Source organism: Oncorhynchus masou, chromosome 30 (assembly GCF_036934945.1).
Source record: "Oncorhynchus masou masou isolate Uvic2021 chromosome 30, UVic_Omas_1.1, whole genome shotgun sequence".
Classification (NCBI taxonomy): Eukaryota; Metazoa; Chordata; class Actinopteri; order Salmoniformes; family Salmonidae; genus Oncorhynchus; species Oncorhynchus masou.
Window position 1 is genome coordinate 33,176,570 of NC_088241.1, and position 26,703 is coordinate 33,203,272.

Sequence of the window (26,703 nt, forward strand, 5' to 3'; positions counted from 1 at the left end):
TTTTATTGTGTTAAAAAAATGATTTGGTAAATATTTTCTTAACTCTTTCTTGAACTGCACTGTTGGTTAAGGGCTTCGGCGCAAGTGATAAATAGTTTGATTTGAATAAAATTTGATACGAGGCGAACAACTAGGTCAAGCTGGCCCATAAATAAAACCTTGATGTAGTAAAATATTACTTTCTTAGACTGCGTCCAAAAGGGCACCCTATTCCCTCTATAGTGCACTTAGTTGTGTGCTATGTAGGGAATAGGATGCCATTTGAAATGCACTCTTAGTAAATCTAGACCCTTGCTGAGTAATAGTTATTTTTTCCCCACTGTTGATCAAAGTACATGGAACACACAACCATGGGAAATGGCTTATACTAATAACCATTATGATAATATGATCATAGTAATAATATAAATATTACATAGCGAAGAACAGAAATTACAGCAATCACAATGAAAGGAAATCAACGTGGAGCCAAATTGGGGCACTGGAAAGGCCTATACTAGGCATATCTTCAGGGATCTGATTTTCAGCCTGACAGTCTGAGGACAGACGCTGGGAGACGAGAAGCAAGTACAGGGAGTGAATATTTAATAAATAACAGACATGAAACAAAACACGGACAGGTGAGTCCAATGAAGCACGTAATGATGGTGACAGGTTTGCGTGATGTGGGGCAGCCTTGCACCCTCGAACGCCGGAGAGGGGGATGTGGGACCAGGCATGACACAATCAGCCTACCAGAGATTTGAATAAGGGAAATGGATACCCTTAAGAGTGATACAGTAGATAGCAATTGAGCCTGGCGGCGAGGTTGTTACCACAGTAACATAACCTTAAGAAATATATGTTAAGTCTATGAAGTGGCAATAGAGGTGGATGAGGAGGAAACCCTTTACATAAGTGAGCAAGTGAGAGGATGTCTCTATTTCCTGCTTGAGGCTTGGTCATCTTGCTCGGTGGCCTCCTTTGCAGCCTTCTGCACTCTTTTCCTCACGGAGCAGCACTGGGGGGAAAAAAAGTTTCTGTGAAGTCATCACCTTCTCTAATCTACATTTAGTCAAGTCACCAAAATATATGCATACAAGGACTGGGAGAAGCTGGTAAAATAACAGGAAGGAGGTAAGTGGTGAAGACTGCTACAGTGTGAAGGCCTGTGATATGCCATAACAGCTGATTGGTTAGAAATTTAATAAATGGATTGGAGGGATTTTCCCCACTTCTAAGGAACAAGACGTAAGTCAAGGCGACTCAAACATATAATAACAAGAAATCCTCCATGACTGAGATTCCCTCTTCTTGCACATGCAATCTATCAGTGAGAGCTGTCAACCATTCAAAATGAAATATGGCACTGTGTTGCAATTTTAAAATATCACAAATTATCTAAAATAGCAGTTCCAGTTGACAGGTGACTCAAGAGTAGGCATTTACAACTTCAGGCCACCAGTGGCAGAGCTTCAACTACTGTACAAATCCTTCATGTTCCATGAAATAACTTAATACTGCATGATGAAAGGAGCAATGAAGGTTTCCCAGTAAGCTTTCTAATTCTTCAGACATGGGAATCAAGTAGGGCTAACATCTGCACTGTGTCCACTTAAACTATTGTTCTGGTCAAAATCTTTGTACCTGCTCTGAAAACAAGTCTGCACTGGAGTCAATTAAAAAAGGGCCCCTAGGGCAAGTTCCTCAGTTTTGAAATAACTGCAGTCAATACCCATTATATTTCATAAGAGTTTTACCTCCTAGGCCTGTAGGACCTGCACAGCATGACCACTCTGGGAAATTATAGAACTTGGGACACGCATTGTACAGTAAGCTATAAGACTACGCTTATAGCAAAGCCAAGTCTAACAGTTGCTCAGTTAAGAGTGGTTATTGCAGTAGTAGTGAAATCTACAAATAATATAACATGAAGAGTATCGTTCAAGTCTATAAAAAGCTTTTTGTAGGCTTGATCCACAAGACAAGCCCAAAACTCTTGAAAGCCTCAATTCAAGTGTTGTAGATAAAATATATTTCAGTAGCAGAGACAATTTTAGGCCTTTCAATTGTGTGGCATACAAGTATGGACCACAGATTACACTGACATACTTTCCGTGTGCACTATATTCAGACCACTTGACTTTTTCCACATTGTTACGTTACAGCCTTATTCTAAAATGTGTTCAATTGTTTTTTCCCTCATCAATTCCATACTCCCGTATGGACTCGGAGTTGCAGCGATGGGACAAGACTAACTACCAATTGGATACTTCGAAATTGGGTTGGAAAAAAAGGGTAAAATAAGAAAGTTTAAAAAAATATTAAAACTGAAATATCAATTTTAGAATAAGGCCGAAACGAAATGTGGAAAAAGTTAAGGGGTCTGAATACTTTCCAAACACGCTGTACTTCAATCAAATGACTGCATTTCAGGAAAAGCAGTTTCAATTAGAAATAAAACCTCCCAATAAAAATGCCAATCCAGAAAGAGAGAATTATAATGTGGAAACCTCAATGACAAAATCAACAGCACACAGTGTGTTGTAAAATCTGTGAATTCAATGTAAATGTTTTTTTTTTTTTAAATTGTATAAACTGCCTTGATTTTGTTGGACCCCAGGAAGAGTAGCTGCTGCTTTGGCAGCAACTTATGGGGATCCATAATAAATAAATAAAGTATAGGCTACTTAAGATTTGATGTAGCCTATGCTCAAGCTTTATTAGCGTAGGCGACTCATGTTTCAAGGACAGGGTTTATCTTTCTCGAAACAACTTGTTTTAAGATATAGGCTAACCCTGTAAAGCCCTAAGATGCAAGCTATCACTTCTGCTCAAGTTTGAGCTGTCCCTTAGATAAAACTTTGTGTAAATATTTGTATGAACATAACAAGATTCAACAAATGAGACAAACAGAACAAGTTCCACAGACATGTAACAGAAATGGAATAGTGTGTCCCTAAACAAAGAGAGAGGGGGGGGGTCAAAATCAAAAGTCAGTCAGTATCTGGTGTGGCCACCAGCTGCATTAAGTACTGCAGTGCATCTCCTCATGGACTGCATCATATTTGCCTGTTCTTGCTTTGAGATGTTACCCCACTTTTCCACCAAGGCACCTGCAAGTTCCCGGACATTTCTGGGAGGAATGGCCCTAGCCCTCACCCTCCGATCCAACAGGTCCCAGACGTGCTCAATGGGATTGAAATCAATGCTCTTCACTGGCCATGGCTTTACACTGACATTCCGGTCTTGCAGGAAATCACACACAGAACGAGCAGTATGGCTGGTGGCATTGTCATGCTGGAGGGTCATGTCAGGATGAGCCTGCAGGAAGGGTACCACATGAGGGAGGAGGATGTCTTCCCTGTAACGCAAAGCGTTGATTGCCTGCAATGGCAACAAGTTCAGTCCGATAATGCTGTGACTCACTGCCCCAGACCATGACGGACCCCCCCACCTCGATCCCACTCCAGAGTACAGGCCTCGGTGTAAACGCTCATTCGTTCAACGATAAACGCAAATCCGACAATCACCCCTGGTGAGACAAAACCGCAACTCGTCAGTGAAGAGCACTTTTTGCTAGTCCTTTCTGGTCCAGCGACACCGAGTTTGTGCCCATAGGCGACGTTGTTGCCGGTGATTTAAAGTCAGGTCCTCACCAGACAACAGACCTACAAGCCCTCAGTCCAGCCTCTCTCAGCCTCTTGCGGACAGTCTGAGCACTGATGTGCGTTCCTGGTGCAACTCGGGCAGTTATTGCAATCCTGTACAGGTGTGATGTTCGGATGTACCAATCAAATCAAATTTATTTATATAGCCCTTCGTATATCAGCTGATACCTCAAAGTGCTGTACAGAAACCCAGCATAAAATCATGTGCAGGTGTTGTTACACGTGGTCTGCCACTGCGAGGACGATCAGCTGTCCGTCCTGTCTCCCTGTAGCACTGTCTTCGGCGTTTCACAGTACGGATATTGAAATGTATTGCCCTGGCCACATCTGCAGTCCTCATGCCTCCTTGCAGGATGCCCAAGGCATGTTCATGCAGATGAGCAGGGACCCTGGGCATCTTTCTTTTGGTGTTTTTCAGAGTCAGTAGAAAGGCCTCTTTAGTGTCCTAAGTTTTCATAACTGTGACCTTAATTGCCTACCGTCTGTAAGCTGTTAGTGTCTTAACGACCGTTCCACAGGTACATGTTCATTAATTGTTTATGGTTCATTGAACAAGCATGGGAAACCGTGTTTAAACCCTTTACAATGAAGATCTGAAGTTATTTGGATTTTTACAAATGATCTTTGAAAGACAGGGTCTTTCTTTTTTTGCTGAGTTCAAACAAATGCCATGTTCCCTCAGATACTAACCAGTGCTGTAGCCTATTCCAAGTTAGCCTGGGTACCAGCCTCTAGCTAATCCCCTTTCATGTGCTAAAAAGATAGGTGTTTCTGCATAATACAAATATGAACAGAAGCGTGGTTTTGACTGCTCCTACAGTTTTGCTTCGGCACTGCAGTTTAACTGACGCCGACCCAGATTTCCACATAGATTTTAAAATTCCTAATAAAAACAATTTAGTCATCACCTTTGTGCTCAAAACATCCATTGAATTATTGAAATAGTTGCTGTGGATTTATTTATTTATTTTTAATCACTCACAGCCAAAGATAACATTTCTATTCATCCAATGTCTGCCGTGTTTTTGGATGTTGTGACGACATCGTCGCTGCTCGAACTGAGCTATAGGCTGCTCCCTGTGTGCACTGAGTGCTAGTGTGCATATGATGTTAAAAACCACAGTCGGACATCTTGGACCCAGTGTCCAGTTTTTATTATACCTCATTGGTCCAAACGAAACTAGCCTGTCAAAAGTCGCTAGATCACGTCTAAATTCTCATAGTAAATACATACTGCAATTCCAAAAGCTTTGATTTTAAGCCTCAAAATAGAAAAACTTGTCAAGCTAAGAACTAAATGTTTGTTATAAATTCAAATTCTATTTGAGGCTTCACGTTGTCATGGAAAATATTTAAAGTTAATTCCAACAACCAATGAGAAACTCTGCCGTAAATCTGGCATATATTGAACATTGAGATTGCCAAAAAGGCCAGACTCCTTGGCAATGACAAGGAGCGGCAAGGAGTCAGGTACTCAAGACTCATTTTAGTAGTCACCTATGAATGAATGAATGTTTACAACATAGGTGCACAGGTAGAGAGAAAATGTTGAGGAATCAAGGTGACAGACTGACACATTCGATACAGCCTTGCACTTTTTCCTGCGTCTAGCTGATCTAGAGTGTAATAATTAGTCCAACAGTTGCAAATGAGAGACTATTGGACAAATTCAGGTACGTTTATCCCCATTTAATTTTCTGTCATTTAAGAAACATTTGAACAAAATCGGCAGAATGAATACACCCCTGATCACACTCAAACAGACCACTTTCATAAAAGTCACGCTGTACAAACATGATCATTTTGCTCGTTGTATTACTCCTTCTTGCATCTATGCGCTCGCCTCCTCACCTTTTTCCTTTGTTTGTGGACTTCAGCTGTCTGTGACCAGATAAGAATAACTTTCCAAGCCAAACCTTCATATCATAACCGCTACACACAGCCTATAGCATTGTCACCATATTAACTAACGTCATAGTCAACATAGCTACTAGAACTAAGTGGTTAGTAAAACAGATACAATCATGCAGTACAGTGTACAGTCAGCAAGCAGTTTAAAACTAAAAAGTCGCTAGAAAGGCATAAGATTGGCTTTGTTCTTTGCACAGGCTGTACAATCTACATCAGTCTCTCATTCACAAGCACTTGATAATGCCTCGAGTTTCACAGCAGCATCCTCTTTGTGTGGCCATAATGCACAAAAAAAATCCATGCCTTTTGCGGGCAATGGACATTGTGCCCTTCTCCCGGAGGGATGTGCGCTCCATCACGTAGCCTGTGAGAAAGATCGGATCCCAAGTGAAGACAGACACGTCGGGGACGCAACTGCGTGCATCCTTATCCAATTCCGAGGTGCATATCGAATATACGAGAACTGTCCACAATGACTGTCAATATTAGGAAAGTTTAAAAATAAATATAGTAGGCCTTGCCTATAGGAAACGGATTCTCTTTTTACTAGAGGCCATCACTCTGTTTTCTCACGCAATTGCATAGCCTATAGAAATGTTCCGCAACATGAGCTCATGGCCTCTCATGAAGTGTGATTCGATTTTCAAATATATTTGCATTGATATCAGAGTAATTAAAGGGACAATAGAGTGCTGAGTACGTGGCAGTTAGCAAGTTTGGTAGGCTACTAATGAGAATCAGCAGCAATCAGAGCTTGGAGAAGCCTAATTACCGTACCTAAACAAACGGTCACACGGAATTTGACTGCCTTCATGACTCTTTTGCCCTCAGAACAGCCTCAATTCATCAGGGCATGGATTCAACAAGGTGTCGAAAGCTGGCCCATGTCGACCCAATTGTGTCATGATGGTCAAATGAAAAAATCAAATGAAAACAGAGAAAATCGGACAAGTTAGGTATGAAAACGTCCAAGTCACCACTGAGGCTGTAGAGAGAAGGACAAATTAAATTAAATATATACTGTACCTTTGTCTGCTTACTGCAGGGGAGCCACCGCTGACATCGTGATGCATCTGAATAACGCTGTGAGGGGGGGACCAGGAACCAGACAAAGTGAAAGAAAGAAAAAAGAGGAAGAGAAATAAAGCTGCAATTAGAGCACCATTACTGGTTGTGTTGTAGTAATCCCAGATGCTCTCTCTCACACTCGCAGGCACAGACTGACAACAGCAGCCTTCCTCATCAAGATAATGTTTCCTCCTGGAGCTGACAAGTAGCCATGTGACCGGAGTCAGTGACTCGACAATGAGTCAGAGACTTGACACACACACACACACACACACACACACACACACACACCTATGAACACATTTTGAGGCACAATTGAATACCTTATAGACCCTAAACTTAGAGGCAATCTGCAGTTCAAACAATAATAAAGTGGTTACCCCGGCACTGTATTGGTAAACAGGTGAGGGATGGGGCTGGAGAAATGTAACCACTCTCAAATACATAGAACTAAGCATGATAAGGACTGACCATCTATATCATCAAAAATATAGTTTTAAATCATGTTGAGGCTGTACAGTGTTTGGTTTACAATTGCATTGTTTACAAAGTAAAACAAGCTTACATGATTGGTTCTAATGGGATACGACAGTTGAACTAAGCCCATGGGGCATTTATAAGTTATTTACTTATATACTTCAAGAACCAAATGGTATAAGTAAAAAATGTATGTAGCATATAAACATTATACCAGTAACTGGAACTTCGCAAAAATAACAGAGAACACTTATTTCCTTGTAATAGAACAAGGCCAGAGTGATGGAGTCGTTTAGCTAATCTTGTGTGAGGAAAACCTTCACCTTCCCAGCAGACTAATATACAGGATAATGTGACCCTGTATCAGAAAATACCTGATACATCAAATCTTATTCATCACATTCGGTAAATACAACTGGTGTAGACTACAGTGAAATGCTTGTTTACAAGTAAAACAAAAGTAACACATGAGTAATAAGATCAAATACAAGAATGTCGCTATACAAATATATATGAATAAATAAATATAACTTGCAATATATATTAGGAGTACCAGATCTTTAAAAAAAAAATAAACTAGGCAAGTCAGTTAAGAACAAATTCTTGTTTTCAATGACGGCCCAGTGGGTTAACTGCCTTGTTCAGGGGCAGAAAGACAGATTTGTACCTTGCCAGCCCAACGCTCTAACCACTAGGCTATGAGGTACAAGATATTTGAGGTAGATACAGTGCCTTCAGAAAGTATTCACAACACAATACCTCAATGTCAAAGTAGAATTATGTAAAAAAACAAACAAAACAAAAAAAAGTTTACACACATTCATTTTAAAAGATGAAATGTCTTGAGTCAATAAGTATTCAACCTCTTTGTTAGGGCAAGCTTAAAATTCAGGAGTAAAAATGTGCTTAAAAAGTCCCATAATAAGCTGCACAAATACTGTCCAAGATAATTTTGCACAGGGATGAGGTAGTCATTAAATTATCTGTAATAATCCCTCACTTGAGGGGTGAATTTCAAACAGATTCAACTAAAGACCAGGGAGGTTTTCCAATGCCTCGCAAAGGGCGAGTATACTAAGGGCAAAGGGCACAATACTAACCTAATTGACAGCGTGAAAAGAAGCCTGTACATAATAGAAAATATTCCAAAACCTGCATCCAGTTTGCAACAAGGCACTAATGTAATAATGCAGCAAAGCAATTCACTTTTTTGTCCTGAATACAAAGTGTTATAATGTTTGGGGCAAAACCAACACATTTCGTACCACGCTCCATATTTTCAAGCATAATGGTGGCTGCACCATGTTAAGGGTATGCTTGCAATCGTTAAGGACTTGGGGGTATTTCAGTAAAAATAATTGGTTTATGAAATGGAGCTAAGCACAGGCAAAATCCTAGAGGAAAACCTGGTTCAGTCTTCATTCCACCAGACACTGGGCGATGAATTCACCTTTCAGCAGGCCAATAACCTATAAACACAAGGCAAAATCTACACTGGAGATGTTTATCAAGAAGACCGTGAATAGTCCAGAGTGGTCGAGTGACAGTTTTGCCTTAAATCTACTTGAAAGTCTACGGCAAGACCGGAAAATGGTTGTCTAGCAATGATCAACAACCAATTTCAGAGTTTGAATTATTTTTTAAATAATAAAAATGTGCAAATGTTGCATAATCCAGGTGTGAAAAGCTCTTAGAGACAAACAAAGACTCACAGCTGTAATCGCTGCCAAAGTTGCTTCTACAAAGAATTGACTCAGGGGTGTGAATACTTACAGTACCAGTCAAAAGTTTAGACACACCAACACATTCCAGAGTTTTTATTTTTTACTATTTTCTACATTGTATAACAATAGTTTTGATGTCTTCACTATGAAAGAACACATGGAATCATGTAGTAACCAAAAAAAAGTGTTAAAAAAATGTAAATGTATTTTATATTTAAGATTCTTCAAAGTAGCCACACTTTGCCTTGATGACAGCTTTGCACACACTTGGCATTCTCTCAACCAGCTTCATGAGGTAGTCACCTGGAAGGCATTTCAATTAACAGGTGTGCCTTGTTAAGTTAATTTGTTGAAGTTCTTTCCTTAATGCGTTTGAGCCAATCAGTTGTGTTGTGACAAGGTGGGGTGGTATACAGAAAATCGCCCTATTTGGTAAAAGACCAAATCCATATTATGGCAAGAACAGCTAAAATAAGCAAAGAGAAATGATAGTCCATCATTACTTTAAAGACATGAAAGTCAGTCTATCCGGAATTGCCCACACACGACAACTGCAATGAGTTTTCACATCCTCAAAGGATATTGGGCAACGATATCCTGGCAGATCAAATTGCTTCATTTTAGATTAGATGATAGCAGCTAATATCGGGGAGGAAATTTCAACATCTACATTTTAGAAAATGGGGTTATAGAGAAGTAGCTTTTTCTATATGCCATGGATGTCGTTTTGGTATAACTTATTGCTTATGAGATGCGGAAATGACTGCTATCAGGCTACATTGTAGCCCAGAGGCATTACCTTCATGAAGAGAAACAGAACTATCAATCCGCTTAAACTTCAAACAATTCCACATAAATCAGCTAAGGGAGTGGATTATACAGGTTTTGAACAATGTGTAGTAATTCGAATCTGAACACTTATCCACTTGGCAGTCGGTAAAACAACAAGCATTCCACATTAGCTTATATGAGATTTAGTGCTAAAGAAATGCCTGTGACCATGGGTAACAAAGCCTTATGTTAACATGCGCACGTGTGTGTGTGTGTATTGGTGTCCATGCATGATTGTTTGTTGGTAAATAATGATGTGCTCACAGGGAGTCAGTCAAATGACAGTCTTGGGGAAAGAAACGCAAAGCAAAAGCCACAAAAAGCTAAAACTAGAGGCCACTTTAAAGACTGGGGTTTTCCTCTGTTCCGATCGATCTCTGGAAATATCATTTATCCATTGGGACTGTGGTCAGTCCTATAAAAAGCGGTGTGAGCTTTTTTGGATCGTGGCGGACGATGAGCAATTGAGCATTGGAAGCGGTTTTACCTTGGCCACCAGATAGTAGCCTAATGCTCAGATTATTTCCAATTAAAACTTTCTTGCTCTGCAACACAGCCAACTTCACTCTTCAGCATACATACTGTATTTGCTAGCGGAAATAGTTGTGGTGGTGTTTGCTTGACACGATACTAATGAGTATTGTGATACTGGTACCACCTCAGGCCCTAGCAAAATCATGAACATCAAACTAACAATATCAATAAACTAGTCTAAATAACAGATTAAAACTCCTTACTGAAGCAGATTCCCTCCTGCTTCCCGTCATTTCAATTCCTGTTACTGGCAATTAACCATTTCTTTGATGTGAGCTTGGGGTTATTGTTTTGCTGGAAGATCCACTTGCGACCAAGTTTCAGCATTCTGGCAGAAGCAACCAGGTTTTTGGCTAAAATGTCGTTGAACCTGGTAAAGTTCATAATGCCGTTGAGTTATTTAATAAGGGCCGCAGGACCAGTAGAAGCAGAACAGCCCCATAACAAAGATCCACCACCATATTTTACAGTAGGTATGAAGTTATATTCTGCTTATGCATCCTTATTTTGATGCCAAACCCACCACTGGTATATGGCCAAAGACCTTTATATTCATATAATCTCACCGGAGCACAGGTTCCAATCCAAGTGCCAATGCAGTTTTGCAAACTCCAGGCATTTACATTTGTTGGTTGCTCTCTAGGGATTTAACGATTCACCGATACGCATTGATTGGTCCCAATTCAAATGTTTAAGACGCATTGGTCCGTGGTCCCCAAACAGATACAATTGTAGCATGCATCGTTCAGAAAAATCAATTGAAGCAGTACAAATCTCAGATTCACACATATTTGACCGTCTGCCTTCCAAAAATAGCTCATATTTTCTGACAACTGATAAGCGCTGACCAAAGCAAGGTAGGCGGCCTGTTCCTGATCTTGCACATTTGCGGGCAGCTTCTGCATTCAAATGCTAGAATTGAACATGGTTGGTTAGCTCCCAGCACTGTGGGATTGTTGGCACTATTCATTGTTCTTTAACTAGCTAATGTTAGTTGGCTGACTCGTTAGCTAACGTTGTGAACTTGCACTTTATTTACCTAGCTAGGTAACGTAAACTCACCCCATTCCGTACAAATGTGTGCAACCGCAACATTCAAACGAGGCTACAAACTAATGGGACTGTAGCGACTGTGTGGACTTCAAAATCAGGGGTGTGAACTAGGTTTCTATTCAAGCGTTGATCGACATGGTAATGGCTCTATAGTATTGGAGAAAAGTTGGAAAAAAAACAAACCCTCCGTTACATGGTCATGTCGTAACGTACAGCACTCATAAAGCAACTATTTATGTTTTACAATCTCTCTCCATCAGGACTATATAGCTAGGTGTCATCTAAAATAATCCTAATTTATAAGACAGTTCTTATTTGATTAATGGTGGTTGGACCCATCTATGTTAAGCTAGCCACAATAAGGATTAGCCACAATAGTGGACTTTGCAGTTAGCCTTCAAAATAAGTGTCATCGACAGTGATGCAAATTATTACAAATAGTAGAATTATGCCATAATTGAATAGCTCATGCTAAACGAGGTTGGAATGTTATATAAAATCTACAAAAGACAATGACAAATCTGTTGACATCACACTGGATGTATTATACATTAGAATTGCATTGGGGGCATACTTATTTAACTGTACAGCCTTACCTATGGATTGTGGCTCAATGACACATGCTAAGATCTCTGTTGACGAGTCTACAATGCGTAAAACACTAAACAAGGATAGTGATCATCGGAGGACACCACGGAAGACGCCACTGCTGTCCAAAAAAAACATTGCTGCACGTCTGAAGTTTGCAAAAGTGCACCTGAATGTTCCACAGCACTACTGGCAAAATATTCTGTGGACAGATGAAACTACAGTTGAGTTGTTTGGAAGGAACACCCAACACTATGTGTGGAGAAAAAAAAGGCACCACACACCAACATCAAAACCTAGATGAAGAGCAGATAATTGAATGACCAATTTATGGAGAAATCCAGGAAATTCCAAAGGGTTCACATTTTTTCTTGCCACTGTACACTATAGACATACATAATACACAGAAGTCCTTGTGTTTCTTGGCTACTTCAATCTCACAGGCACAAACATGACTCCAGTCACATTACCATGGTAACCTCCCACCGCAGTTGAACATTTGTCATCTGTGATATTTTGGTTAAAAGACTCCGGTTACAGCCTCCTGGGTGGCACAGTGGTTAAGGGCGCTGTACTGCAGCGCCAGCTGTGCCACCAGCGACTCTGGGTTCGCGCCCAGGCTCTGTTGTAACCGGCCGTGACTGGGAGGTCCGTGGGACAACGCACAATTGGCCTAGCGTTGTCCGGATTAGGGAGGGCTTGGCAAGTAGGGATATCCTTGTCGCGCACCAGCGACTCCTGTGATGGTTAGCGCTCACTGCGCCCGGACACAAGGTTGCAGGTGCTTCCTCTGACACATTGGTGTGGCTCGTTTCCGGGTTGGATGCTCGCTGTGTTAAGAAGCAGTGCGGCAAGGTTGGGTTGTGTATCGGAGGACGCATGACTCTCAACCTTCGTCTCTCCCGAGCCCGTACGGGAGTTGTAGTGATGAGACAAGATAGTAGCTACTAAACAATTGGATACCATGACATTGTGGGGAAAAAAAAAGACTCCAGTTACAACAAATATTTTATTCAATTTACCACATTAGTTACATGATATTAGTAATACATTTGCTTACTTTTTTGTGTTTTGTGGGTGTTATTTTAGCAGCAAGTGTTTTTGGGGGCTGTTAAAAATCTGAGTGGCTTGTAGATTTAATTGCCACAGTGGCTGGTGAAACAAAGTTCATTTTATGCACTGATTACATTAGTTCAATTTGACTACCATTATTTCAATTGAAGTCATCTCATCTCTATAGAGCTGCTGCCAATGCAGCCTTACAAATCACTATTTTTGTAGTTATTCAAAGTAAATAAGACTTAATACTTATGAGTGAATAACAACTATCAATCACTTAGATCATGTATTTTCATGTAGAGATACCTCGAAGCAACTGCGAGCAGTCTTCGGTCTCTTCTCTCCCTCTGTCTGCCCCACACTAACCTAACCTAGTAGGTGTAAAAGAAACACAGACCGAACAAATAGGCATGCAATGGACAATGGTTATTGTTGTTAATTACCCCATTTTCTGTGCTAAACTACCTAGAATATTGGCCTGTTGGAAACTTCATCGCACAGTTTGTGCTTGATCTGATTCAACTCGAGAAACTGAGCGCACAGAAAAAAATTGAATACAAGTAGTTGAATCGACATTGGTCAATTAGTTGTTTAAAAACAAATTACACTATTAGTTTGTCTTTTCTTAGCAAGTTGTGGCTAAAATACATTGTTAGCCACTAAAGCTAAAATCACTAGGTAGCTGTAAAATCAGAATCAGCACAAATGTAGCTAGCTAAAATACAGCCTGATACCAGTGCTGGTGTAAGCCTAGAACAGTATGTTTGTGCAATGGTATCTTCTAAATCAGAGAGGAAAAAGCAAAACATGAATATGCTAAAATATGCTAGCTAGCTAAATATAACATCATATACGGTCTTCAAGGAAACACTGACTAACACTTCGGTTCCCACCCTTTCCCAATTTCTCCCTGGCTTCCTGTTCTTGTGATGTCAAACAATGTATTCAAAGTGCAGCCGTCTATATCAACTATTGAATTACAATAATCATTATATTCCCATGATTTAAAACAGTTCACCAATCAACAATTTAATGCCATATAAGACATCAGGCAGTCCTACCCGAAAGTGTTGAAATGATAACAAAAGTGCAGAAAATGCAGACATTTATTTAAATGCTTAATTATTTGGGGGGGGGGGGGGGGAAGTTGGATTGAACAGTATAAAACAAATCAGAATGGCGAATGCCCCACTGAAAATCACTCAGAATTTATGTTGCAACACTAGGGTCCAGAATAATTAAAAAAAGTATTAAAAAAAGTATTTTTCAATACTGTCAAATATTTTGTGAAATATATTGTGATACGATATTTTGGCCATATCACCCAGCCCTAGACTAGGAGGTCACAGCTGGTACCATTCCTTGTAAAATATACTTTTATAATCTAACATTGAAGTTGTATTTATATTTTTTGGACTACAATTGTAAGACTAATACAAAAGCTATACACTTGGCATCAGTCTGAATAGAAAGCTTTAAGTCTTTGGTATAAAAAGGTAAGGAATTAACTCTTGATCCAGATCAAAAGCATGACAACTGTTTTTATTTTTTAAATATATATATTTTTTATAAAACACCAAAGAAAAATTCCCAGTTAAGGCTGTCATGACGTTGGCCTGGGGGGGTAGGTTTATGACAGTCATAAATACCTTTTCCCCCTTTCTCCTCTCTCTACCCGACTGAGGTTACATTTGCAAAACCCTTGGTTAACATAGAGATTCTGGGAACATCAGTAGGTGGGGGGAATTGAACTATATTCTGGTAATCCGAACAATTGAACATATGCGGTGGTACTTAATGAATGATGTCAGTTCGGTTGTCATGAGACATTTTCATCAATGATAAGATGACAAACTCTACAGTGGAAAGTCTACACATCAGAGTTATCGGATTCAAATGGAATTGTTGTTCAATTTAAATGTATTAATATGAAATTGTGATTTTAGCTTAAAAAAAATGTGAGATGTGGGATTTCATAAGATAGGGCTGCTCACTCATTGGCCCGCCCACGTGAAGAGAGAGGTTGTAAACTATGAAACACGCCCCTTTTCTCCCTTCCTATATAAAGCCTTGACGACAATAGAACTTCCTATTCAGTGGATATAGGACGACGGTCCTACGTCAGAATGGTTCAGATAATAACTACAGAACGAAGCCAACATCAGCGTTAGCTTTGGTTGCGAATGGTATGAACTTTGAACTCTTATTCACTACAGAAGTGATACCTCCTAGCCGTTCAGTTAGCAACCGCAGCTGCAAACGCAGTTTGGAAGGTACAGACAGAGTATCCCGTCTACCACACAATGATGTCACTACAACGTATACAATTGACCACAAGAGACATTCTTCAAAGGACTCGGTTGGGCAACACGGCCTTCCATCTACCACTAACCTACCGAAGCTCAGAGAAAATATTTATTGCATTTTCCTTTTCCAAATGGGCAGTAATTTAGAATGCATAAGATACTGTATTTACGATAGCACAGCTTCGCCTTTGTTCCTCAGTCTTCCCGCTCCTTCACTCAACCCAGCCCCTTTTCTTTTGTGTAACAAGCAGTCATATCTGTTCCGCCCGCTAGGGAAGTTTGCCTTTATGACATAATTTGTAATCAAGTTATGATTTAATTATGTGTAATTAGTTAGGTATTTAGTAAATAAATAATTAAACCAAATTTTGTATTGCTGATTCAAATTGTTAGCCAGGGTTCGTGCAGATAACTAAGAATTTACAACTTTCAGAAGACTGATACGATTGATATTGACGTAAAATATTACTAGGTCTTTAAGAGTTTATTCAGAAGATAACAGCTCTATAAATATTAATTTGTGTTGCCCAACTCTCTAGTTAATTACATTTACATGATTAGCTCAATCAGGTAATAGTAATTATTTTATAGAATAGCATGTCATGTTCTCTTCTGGCCATTACACACATCAGCAATGGCCACTATGAAGCATAATTTCTCAGATCATGATCAATTTGCATTTGTATGGTTCAAGCTCTGGTCAGTGCTAAAGCAGCTGTTGCATACCAATGTTTAGTCCTGAATACAGACCATACCGCTATACAAATGTCAGTGTGGATGACTCCTTGCTATGTTATTCAGTATATCCACTTAATCCTAGCGTAGTGCAGTGTTGTCATGCCCACAGGCACTGCCCCCTCAGATTTGTCCTGTTTTTACATTTTTCAGATGTTCAATTAATTACTAAACAATTAAGCCCATGTTTTATCATAATTACTTACAAACAACAACAAAAAATCCATCATCTGTATTTTGCTGAGGGGGCACACTGACAGGTTCCTTCCAAGGTGCATAGAGCATAAGAGCATGATTCTAGGCAGGATTCTAGATTCTCTAGTGGATGCAGTATCGTCAGGGGAGGAGAGTGTGACACACTGCGGTTGAATTGATTTTAGCTGCCAGTGACAGGCAGTAGGTATGGTTTGTAAATTAGTCTGATCAAGCTATGTAGCCTATTGATTCCTTCTTGATGAATAAATCAAACAAATGTTTTTTTCCTCCGTAATACTAGACACCTAGCAATTTTATGAAGTTGGCTTTAGCTAACCAGCTAGATCGGGAACCCATCTTACAACCTCATAAAACTAGATACAAAACCATTTCAAGCTATCAATCAAGTTAGAGTAGCTTGTCTTATTGATCTTGGCATTGCCAAACTTTAGAAAAGCAAGCAATTACTAAATGTACTGAATAAGACAACATTCCTTTCAATATTTCACCCGCAGAGATGCAGAGAAGCATATTTAATTTCTTAAAAACTTTTTTTTAAAGAACCACCAGGATACAGACACCTCAAGGGTTTACTTAGATATGCAGAAAAGTACTTGATTTAAATGACAATTTAACAATTAAATGCTTAGATAACCTACGGAGAAGAATATATATTTATTTTTTTACATAGTATTGGGAGTAGACCGATTATTATCTTTCAACACCGATACCGATTGAGAAAAAGCCGATACTCATAAATAAAATAAAAACAATAAAAAAAACGGCTGATATATAGATATATATATGTAATAATTACAACAATACTGAATGAACAATGAACAATTATTTTAACTTAATATAATCAAAATCAATGTAGTCTCAAATAAATAATGAAACATGTTCTATTTGGTTTAAATAATGCAAAAACAGTGTTGGAGAAGAAAGTAAAAGTGCAATATGTGCCATGTAAAAAGCTAACGTTAAAGTTCCTTGTTCAGAACATGAGAACATATGAAAGCTGGTGGTTCCTTTTAACATGATTCTTCAATATTCCCAAATAAGAAGTTTTAGGTTATAATTATAGGACTATTTCTCTCTATACCATTTGTATATCTTATAACTTTGACTATTGGATGTTCTAATAGGTACTTTAGTATTGCCAGCCTAATCTCGGGAGTTGATAGGCTTGAAGTCATAAACAGCGCTGTGCTTGAATTATTGCGAAGAGCTGCAGGCAAACGCCGGAAAGTGCTGTTTGAATGAATGCTTACGAGCCTGCTGGTGCCTACCATCGCTCAGTCAGACTGCTCTACAAATCATTGACTTAATTATAATAACACAGAAATACGAGCCTTAGGTTATTAATATGATCAAATCCGGAAACTATCATTTCGAAAACAAAACGTTTATTCTTTCAGTGAAATACGGAACCGTTCCGTATTTTATCCAACGGGTGGCATCCATAAGTCTAAATATTGCTGTTACATTGCACAACCTTCAATGTTCTGTCATAATTATGTAAAATTCTGGCAAATCAGTACGCAACGAGCCAGGCGGCCCAAACTGTTGCATATACCCTGACTCTGCGTGCAATGAATGCAAGAGAAGTGACACAATTTGCCTAGTTAATATTGCCTGCTAACATGAATCTTAACTAAATATGCAGGTTTAAAATATATACTTCTGTGTATTGATTTTAAGAAAGGCACTGATGTTTATGGTTAGGTACATTCGTGCAACGGTTGTGCAGTTTTTGCAAATGCGCTTTTGTTAAATCATCCCCCGTTTGGCGAAGTTGGCTGTCTTTGTTGGGAAGAAATGGTCTTCAAACAGTTCGCAACGAACCAGGCGGCCCAAACTGCTGCATATACACTGACTCTGTTGCACAGAAAGCAAGAGAAGTGACAATTCCCCTAGTCAAAATAAATTAATGTTAGCAGGCAATATTAACTAAATATGCAGGTTTAAAAATATATACTTGTGTATTGATTTTAAGGCGTTGATGTTTATGGTTAGGTACACATTGGTGCAACAAAAGTGCTTTTTTTGCAAATACGCTTGTTAAATCACCCGTTTGGCAGAGTAGGCTGTGATTCAATGATAAATTAACAGGTACCGCATCGATTATATGCAACGCAGGACAAGCTAGATAATCCCTACTAGTTTATGTTAACATTGATTGTTTTTTTTACAAAATAAGTTTAATGCTAGCTAGCATCTTACCTTGGCACTCGCATAAAAGGTAGTCAGCCTGCCACGCAGTCTCCTCGTGGAGTGCAATGTAATAATCGGTGTCCAAAAACGCTGATGTTTGAAAAATGCACAATTCTCCAACCACCCCACATCCATCCTCACGTACTTTGTGCCCCCTCTAAAATAATGGGCACATGACGCCCCTGGTACTGTAGGTAAAATTCAAATAATTAGCGAACAAAATTATCAAAACAGTTGTGCCAAAACTTTGTGGATTCAGCCAGTGCTCAGCGTGCTAAGTTGTCATTGTTAGTCCACTGGAGAGCATCGCAGGTTGCACTGGTACTATAAAAAGGTCAATGTTCTCACGAGATAATGGTAAATGTGAAGCTTTTTGATCTACACAAAATAGTCCATGTCAAAGTGGAAATATATTTTTTTACTAATAAATAGAAGTTCAATAACTAAAATAGTCGTTGCATAAATATTTCACCCCCATTTGTTTAGGCAAGCCTAAATTAGTTCAGGACTAAAATTTGGCAAAACAAATCACATAAGTTACATGGAGGTGTTTACATTATTATTATTTTATGACTACTCCTTCCTCTGTCAAATACTGAATTGGTAGATGGATAACAATAACAAATGAGACATTGGACAGGTTAATAATTATACTGTGGATTTATTTAACCACCCAGACAGATCAAAGATGCAGTTGTCATTCTGAACTGAGCTGCAGGACTGGAAGGAAACTGCTTAGGAATGTCACCATGAGGCCATTTGTGATTTTAAAATAGCTACAGAGTCCAATAGCTGTGATGGGAGGAAACTGATGCTGGATCAACAACATTGTAGTGACTCCATAATAACCTAAATGACAGAATGAAAAGAACTATACATATATACAGAATCAAAATATTCCAAAACATGCATCAAGGCACTAAAGTAATACTGCCGAAAAAACAGCAAAGGAATAGACTTTTTGGCCTAAATGCAAAGCCTTATGTTTAAGGCAAATCCAACAACACGTCACAGAGTAATGGTCTAATTTTCATGCCTGGTGGTGGCTGCATCATATTATGGGTATGCTTGACATCGGCAAAGACTGCACAGGCAAAATACTTGAATGTTTCAGTCTGCTTTACACCAGACACTGGGAGAGGAATTCACCTTTCAGCAGGACAATAACCTACAAAACAATTCCAAATATACAATGGAGTTGCTTACCAAGAGATTCAATGTTTGAGTGGCCAAGTTACAGTTGACTGAAATCTGCTAAAACTTATGGCAAAACTTGAAAATTGCTGTCTAGCCATGATCCACAACACCTTGACAGAGCTTGAATAAGTTAAGAATAATGGGCAAATATTGCACAATACAGGTGTGCAAAGCGCTTATGTGACATACCCAAAAAAGACAGTAATCGCTGCCAAAGGACTTTCTAAAAATGTATTGACTCGGGGGAAAGTAGTAAGGGTGCCAAACAGTATGTGGTTAGGTATATAATTAGAAGCCCCAATGGGGTTTAAAGCAATGATTGTTGGCCAAAGAGTAGGCTATCCAAAGAGTTAAGCCAAAGTAATTGTAACACTGCTTATTTGATGCCTGCTGAGTAGAGAGCAGTTTCAGCTATTCCGAGTGATTAGATAATGAAAAACCACATTGATATCACATTTGTTATGGATATGATACACCTTTTTTTAAATGGTTTCTCAAACCCTTTGGAGAAGAAAAGAGATGTGTTTATCTTTACAGATAAAGTACTGAGCCAATTCATTTGTGAAGGAAAGCTGAAAGGAAAATAAACAAATAGTGACAAGAACTTGTGATAAGAACGCAGGAGGGAGGTGTTCTCCCGCCTTTCCTTCTGGATGATGAAGCAATACACAATAACATAGCCTATGTGAAGTGCTCCACTAAGCCCCGTTGGTGGTGCATTTACATGGTTACACAAAGTCCAGTCTTAACTGATCATTTCACAAATGGAGCTGCTTGATTTCCTCCAGTGAAGCCAGAGAAAAACAAACCACAGCTCTGAGATCACGACCGCAGAGAGATATGTTCCTACAGCATCCTGGTGTGTTCTTGGATCAGTGGATGACGACCATTCAGCTAATGCTTTTCTAGCTCCTAAACAGACATACTTTTTCTTAAAATCAAACGTTCCGTTTCCGACGCCTGGAGTAGACTTTCTCAGCTGGACTGTGAATCAAATATGACAGAGTACGTGCTAGTGGGTGGGGTGGGTAGGTGAGAGGAAAACTATCATCTTTATTAAAAAGGTCAACTGCCTTTTAGGCAGGCCTTAATACTTTTGCATAACTCTGAAGATTTAAACAAATGCAAACAACGCAATTAGATTGTTCAGATCCTAAATTAGCTGCCTAGTGCCTACACTCGAATGTCACTGACATTTAAAAAAAATGTTTAGGCCTATCACGTGGCAATACGTCAGGCATCAGAATCGATTGGGCCTCTGCGATAAATCTCAACGTTTTTTGGTCATCTCAAGTCTGATTAAAGTTTCACTTTAAGATATACAGTTGAAGTCGGAAGTTTACATACACTTATGTTGGAGTCATTAAAAAACTAGTTTTTCAACCACTCCACAAATTTCTTGTTAAACTATAGTTTTGGCAAGTCGGTTAGGACATCTACTTTGTGCATGACACAAGTAATTTTTTACAACAGTTGTTTACAGAAAGATATCACAATTCCAAGCACAGAGGCACTGAATTTAAAGGTAGGCCTTGAAATACATTCACAGGTACACCTCCAATTGACTAAAATGATGTGAATTAGCCTATCAGAGGCCATGACATAATTTTCTGGAATTTTTCAAGCTGTTTAAAGGCACAGTCAACTTTGTGTATGTAAACTTCTGACCCACTGGAATTGTGGTACAGTGAATTATAAGTGAAATAATCTGTCTGTAAACAATTGTTGGAAAAATTACTTGTGTCATGCACAAAGTAGATGTCCTAACCGACTTGCCAAAACTATAGTTTGTTAAACCAGAAATTTGTTGAGAGTTAATGACTCCAACCTAAGTGATATATATAGTTTTTCGCTACAATAACTGCTACCATAGCGCAGACTGAGATCTGTGTGAATCTATATTGGTGCCCACACTTGGTCTTAGGTGGATGAGCCTCAATCTCCATTAATCATTTATACCTATGAAAATGAATTATCTATAGAGTGGTTATGCAGACTTAAGAGTCTCCATTGGAGAGTTGAAATCACCTGCATGTTAACTAGTGGGGAAACCCCCTTTTGGAACTTTACATGTCTATTTTTCAGGTGTAGTATAGTTTGGGTTCATATAGTTTGTTTAGGCTCAGTGAGAATGAGGAGAGTTCAACCCATGGGGAAAGGTACCACCCTGTCTTTACAGTAGGCTTCAGTATACATATAGGTTGGTCAAAGTGCAATGGCAGGTAAGACTGTCATTTACACCCAGAAGTAAAGGTGTGGCAATTCTTGAGAAAAAAAAACACCCACTTAAGGTGTTGAATTGTGTGAAAGATAAAATGTGGTTGTTTTGTTATAATTAAAAAGCACTTTACATGGGCAGGGCATTTTCACCACCCTGATTTCCTCACTAAGGTATTTCTAGACTTGTTAGAATTAAAAGCACAGACACTGCAGTGGTTGAAGTAGATTTTAATTGTTTGTTGATCACCCTTATTTGACAAGTTTCCCTGTAGCATAGTTTCACCCTCTCCTCAAGCTAGGTTGCTTAAATCTATTTGTGATCATCTGGGGGTATGCTGATGTCTGGAGTACCCTTCATCCCTCAAACAGAAAGTTCACCTTTTTCTCCGTACCTCATAGGATGTCAGACTAGAAAATATTACTTTTTTATGCCCTGGATGTGTTTTCAGTTGGTTTTATCTGCTAATATAGGAAGCATAGTCATATCTGTTCATGGGGAGGTGATCCTGGACATAACACTCAACTTTAAAAAGTTTCAAGGATTTCTCTCAATCAACAGATAACCCCTCACTCCTTCTGTAAAGCATATGCCAGGAGTCTGATTGTCATACTTAGCCACTAAGAGGCGGGAAAAAAACGTGAAAAGCAATAAACGTTAGAGGGTGAATTGGCAACTAAAGAGAAGGACTAAATTCCCACTAATGCATGCCCTATCAAAATAAATGTCAGTACGTAGACCAACGTTTGACTCCTAACACAGGACGCTGAAAATAAAATTTGTCAGGCAGAAGCTTTACGAACATGGCGATAAAATTTGGCATACCTAGCTTAAGAGAGCAGACTCCCAGTCAATTGCTACTATTACTGATTCTGATGGCAACAATTTATGTGAAAATGGCTAAATGAGTCATTTAGGACATTTTATGCAAATCTGTATGCCTCAGAAATGACAAATGACGCACCCAAATTAACAGAGGACTTATTTTCTAAGATTGAGCTCCCTACTATTTCCAAAGAACTGAGTATGTTCCATGTGTTGGACCTAATTCCTATATTTAAACTGAGCTTTTGTGTTTAATTTCTGTCTATGTTCGTAAAATAACAAACTTTTTTTTTCTTTGTTACTGCATCTCTTAATATGGGAGAAAATGTACATTTCAATTTTTTTTTAAACGTTTAAAAAAAAACTTTTACAACAAGTGCCCAAGGACCAGTGGAAGCAAAATAACCCCATAACATCAAAGATCCATCACCATACTTTTCTGACCATAGCACCGCCTGGAGTTTGCTAAACAGCATTGGCACATGGATTGGAATAGGTGCCATGGTCAGATGACATGAAAATAGATCTCTTTGGCCATATACCAGTGGTGGGTTTGGTGATGAAAGAAGGATATATGCAGAAAAGAACCTCGCAAGGGGAGGGCGCTGAAGTATTGAAAACAGGGGTGGCAATAATTGACCCTTTGTAAATAATTTTGTATTTATTTATTATCTCAATCTTTCTCTGAGCAATTACATTGGAATAATATATATATATATTTTTTTTTTAAATTAGGAGCATAAAATAGATACAGTGCCTTGCGAAAGTATTCGGCCCCCTTGAACTTTGCGACTTTTTGCCACATTTCAGGCTTCAAACATAAAAAACTGTATTTTTTTGTGAAGAATCAACAACAAGTGGGACACAATCATGAAGTGGAACGACATTTATTGGATATTTCAAACTTTTTTAACAAATCAAAAACTGAAAAATTGGGCGTGCAAAATTATTCAGCCCCTTTACTTTCAGTGCAGCAAACTCTCTCCAGAAGTTCAGTGAGGATCTCTGAATGATCCAATGTTGACCTAAATGACTAATGATGATAAATACAATCCACCTGTGTGTAATCAAGTCTCCGTATAAATACACCTGCACTGTGATAGTCTCAGAGGTCCGTTAAAAGCGCAGAGAGCATCATGAAGAACAAGGAACACACCAGGCAGGTCCGAGATACTGTTGTGAAGAAGTTTAAAGCCGGATTTGGATACAAAAAGATTTCCCAAGCTTTAAACATCCCAGGGAGCACTGTGCAAGCGATAATATTGAAATGGAAGGAGTATCAGACCACTGCAAATCTACCAAGACCTGGCTGTCCCTCTAAACTTTCAGCTCATACAAGGAGAAGACTGATCGGAGATGCAGCCAAGAGGCCCATGATCACTCTGGATGAACTGCAGAGATCTACAGCTGAGGTGGGATACTCTGTCCATAGGACAACAATCAGTCGTATATTGCACAAATCTGGCCTTTATGGAAGAGTGGCAAGAAGAAAGCCATTTCTTAAAGATATCCATAAAAAGTGTCGTTTAAAGTTTGCCACAAGCCACCTGGGAGACACACCAAACATGTGGAAGAAGGTGCTCTGGTCAGATGAAACCAAAATTGAACTTTTTGGCAACAATGCAAAACGTTATGTTTGGCGTAAAAGCAACACAGCTCATCACCCTGAACACACCATCTCCACTGTCAAACCTGGTGGTGGCAGCATCATGGTTTGGGCCTGCTTTTCTTCAGCAGGGACAGGGAAGATGGTTAAAATTGATGGGAAGATGGATGGAGCCAAATACAGGACCATTCTGGAAGAAAACCTGATGGAGTCTGCAAAAGACCTGAGACTAGGACGGAGATTTGTCTTCCAACAAGACAATGATCCAAAACATAAAGCAAAATCTACAATGGAATGGTTCAAAAATAAACATATCCAGGTGTTAGAATGGCCAAGTCAAAGTCCAGACCTGAATCCAATCGAGAATCTGTGGAAAGAACTGAAAACTGCTGTTCACAAATGCTCTCCATCCAACCTCACTGAGCTCGAGCTGTTTTGCAAGGAGGAATGGGAAAAAATGTCAGTCTCTCGATGTGCAAAACTGATAGAGACATACCCCAAGCGACTTACAGCTGTAATTGCAGCAAAAGGTGGCGCTACAATGTATTAACTTAAGGGGGCTGAATAATTTTGCACGCCCAATTTTTCAGTTTGCTAAAAAGTTTGAAATATCCAATAAATGTCGTTCCACTTCATGATTGTGTCCCACTTGTTGTTGATTCTTCTCAAAAAAAAATACAGTTTTATATCTTTGTTTGAAGCCCGAAATGTGGCAAAAGGTCGCAAAGTTCAAGGGGGCCGAATACTTTCGCAAGGCACTATTTATTTTATACAGTATTTTTTGCTCATCTTTATCAAGGGTGCCAATAATTTGACTTGACTGTACATGCCTAGAACCATATCTCATGATTAAATGAATTGAACATTGGGCCACCACTATGACATGTTTATGGATGATGTGTGTGTGCTGGTAGATCGACTGTCTTGGTGTACTAGCAGGGTCTAGTCTTTCAAGGAAATGTTAATTGATATAAGACAACATATTGTGGGCTAATAGGAACGCTATCAGAAAGGGCTCTTACTCTATGCCTATCCCATTTGATCAGGAGACTGTCATGAAGCTGCAATGTTGTGGGCGTGTCAGCAGCTATGGATGACAGACGTAAACCTATATGGGATAATGTACAGTTATGACTATAACTGCTGTTCCCTAAGTAAACACAATCAAACAATCATTGGCTGTGTGTGGTCAGGGGTACGAGGCGTGCTCTTTCATTTATGTGGAAACATGTCCATTCTGTTGTAAACCAGTTATTGCCTCATACTGCCATAATGACTCAGAAATTACTCTTGCAGCAAAACTACACACCCCAGATTCTAAAGGCTAATGGCAGGAAGGATGTCTCCTTCGTTCCCATTAACACCATGCCCCACCTTCCACAGGTGATTAATTAAAGGCACAGATTCAGACCTCCCAGAGTTCCAACCCCACAGGACAACCTGCGGTACCCGGGTTTGCCTAATGACCCTCTCCTGTCCCAGCTACACTGGGGCCAGAGACATCTAAGCAATAAAACCTCAAAGTGTGTGGTGATGCTCACCACAGGACAACTATCTCCTAGTCTTCATGAGTCCAAAAGGTTGGACCAGTTCCAAAAAATGGACATGGGGCTTTCCCACCCAGACAGACGAAAGATGACTGAATGAATGAATCAAATAAATTAAAGAGACCCGTTCCGAACTGAGAAATAGACCTGTTCCATATAGACCTCCCTAGATCCAGACCCAGTCCGATCTGAATGAGGAAAGCAGCAGTCATTTAAGTTACTTTATTAACCGGAGCTGATAAAGCGTGACAGGATGGAGAGAGGTGCCCATCTAGCAGGCGAGGAGCAGCCATACTGTGAGTGAGTGACAAGGGGAGGAAGGAGAAAGAGACAGCAACCAACCAAGCCAACTCGCACTATTGTAGACTAATAGCTGCCATAGCTAGGTTCTTTCACCAAATTCTACACATGCTCTGAGAACGCACCCTGGAATAAGGTCCGGCCCCACGGCTTTACGAGTGTTGACCAGATTAAAGACCATACTCGCGTCTGCCTCGGAGAGCGAGATCACCCAGTCCACTGTGTCAGCGGGGACCCTCATGCACGCCACTATTATTTTTTGTCAAAGTTTGCATAAAATGCTGAGTTCGTCTGGTAGAGGCATCGTTGGGCAGATCACGGCTGAGGTTTCCTATGTAATCCGTAATGGATTAAGTGCGGCCCTATGCCGTAGGGCCGCACTTAAAACGCATTATTTTTCCTTGCAGTCAAAATAAGCTCCCTGACAGTCTAGCTTTCGTTTCGATAAAGCAAGCTGGACAGAGTGAAAAGGCTATAAAATATAGTTCCATGATCATTTCTCCAGTTTCGATTTGAATATAGTTTCGTTTTTTTTGTTTAGTGTAGTTTATTAATTCAACCAATTTTAAAAACAAGCACACACAAAAGTTGAAAAAGACATACATGCATTCAATCAATCTGACCAACATGGCGGGGACATTGAAATGACTAGCTTCTGAAGGGGA

The 26,703-nt window shown here is 39.5% G+C and overlaps 1 protein-coding gene across 3 annotated transcripts in view; it reads right to left on the reverse strand.

Moving 5' to 3' along the window:
* The window catches only part of LOC135522547 (anion exchange protein 2-like), a 112,131-nt gene that overhangs the window by 84,160 nt on the left and 1,268 nt on the right, over positions 1-26,703 (reverse strand). For 2 of the 3 annotated variants that reach the window (XM_064948909.1, XM_064948913.1), the window contains exon 1: positions 6,588-6,799. The gene's annotated coding sequence lies outside the window, so the exon portion shown is untranslated. Of the gene's footprint in view, positions 1-6,587; positions 6,800-26,703 lie in introns of those variants that run through there. The other variant, XM_064948910.1, reaches the window with a different exon arrangement.